The following is a 1,862-nucleotide window of genomic DNA, read 5'->3' on the forward strand; positions in this document are numbered from 1 at the left end:
GTAAATTTTTTTCTTCATTATTCGATTCCATTGGTAATACGTTGGTAATTATAGTAACAAATGTACGATAGTAAACTTTTCCAGATACATTGGTAAGGTTGGCAATTTTAGTAACCGAAAATTTATGTTGGTAATTTACCTAATAATTTAAATACCTTTTTTTGGTTTTCCCACTCCGGGTGTCCGGTAACCACATTGGAACCCGACTAAATCTGGATTCACGCTGGGAAGTCACACATTGGGGAGTAAAGCACTCCCTAACGAAGGAGACTCCGTACCCAAAGGGAATCGAACCTGAGACCTCTTGGTTAAGAATGATGCAGTAATTACCACTCCACCACAACCCTTGTTGGTAATAAATTTTAAATACGTTAGTATGATTATTTATTTTTTCCAATAAATTTACTAATTGATTGTTAGTTTGTGGTAATATATCATTCAAGGCGACTCCGTACCCAAGGGGAATCGAACCTGAGACCTCTAGGTTAGGGATGATGCAGTAATTACCACTCCACCACAACCCTTGTTGGTAATAAATTTTAAATACATTAGTATGATTATTTGTTTTTCTAATAAATTTACTAATTGATTGTTAGTTTGTGGTAATATATCATTCATCCAAAAATATTAATATCAATTTTATAAATCATATTTGAATGAAACAATGCAAAATCTATGATAACAAGTTAAATTAATCTCAATATGACACATATCATTATATCAAAAAAATTAATTTGATCATGTTTACCAAAAATATTGACCAAATCTAAATTTTGGCCAAAACTTATAAAGTTAAAACGCCTAACAGCACAAACTGAAAATGGAAGCCTCAAAACCTGAATCAACCATCCTATTAGATATAAAAATGACCTTCCGAACCTAATCGCGCTGATGGAATTCTTATCAGAGCACGTTTACAAAAAATTTAAGCACAATCAAATTTTGGCCAAAAGTTAAAACGCCTAACGGTACAACTGAATATGAAATGTCAAAATCCAAACCAACCATCCTATAAGACAAAAAATGACCTTCCAGAGCTAACCGCGCTGACGAAATTCAAATTTGAGCATGTTTCCCAAAAAAATTGACCTAATTCAAATTTTAGCCAAAAGTTAAAATTTAAAACGCTTAACGACACAAACTGAAAATAAAAGTCTCAAAACCCAAACCAACCATCCCATGAGACCAAAACTGAACTTATATGGCTAACCGCGGTGATAAAATTTCAATTCGAGCACGATTACCAAAATATTTACTAAATGAAATTTTGGCCAAAACTTAAAAGTTAAAATGCTTAACGACACAAACTAAAAAATGGAACCCTCAAAACCCGAACCCTCTATCTTATTACGTAAAAAACGACCTTCCGCATCTAACTGCACTGACGAAATTCTCATCTGAGCACGTTTATCAAATATATTGACCGAAGTTAAATTTTGGCCAAAATTTATAAATCAAAACACTTAACGGCACACACTAAAAATGAAAGCCTCAAAACCCGAACCAACCATCCTATTAGATAAAAAATGACCTTTGGAGTTAATTACGCTGACGAAATTCTCATCTAAGTACGTTCACAAAAATATTGACCAAAGGCAAATTTTTGGCCAAAAACATTAAAGATTTAAAAACACCTAACGGCACAAACAAAAAACGGAAGCCTCAAAGCTTGAACCAACCTTCCTGTTAGATAAAAAAAATGACCTTTCGAAGCTAGACACTGATAGAGTTCTAATTTGAGCACGTTTACCAAAAATATTGACCAAATCTAAATTTTGGCCAAAACTTAAGTTAAAACGCCTAACAGCACAAACTGAAAATGGAAGCCTCAAAACCTGAACCAACCATCCTATTAGATATAA

Source organism: Solanum tuberosum, unplaced genomic scaffold (assembly GCF_000226075.1).
Source record: "Solanum tuberosum cultivar DM 1-3 516 R44 unplaced genomic scaffold, SolTub_3.0 scf00120, whole genome shotgun sequence".
Classification (NCBI taxonomy): domain Eukaryota; kingdom Viridiplantae; phylum Streptophyta; class Magnoliopsida; order Solanales; family Solanaceae; genus Solanum; species Solanum tuberosum.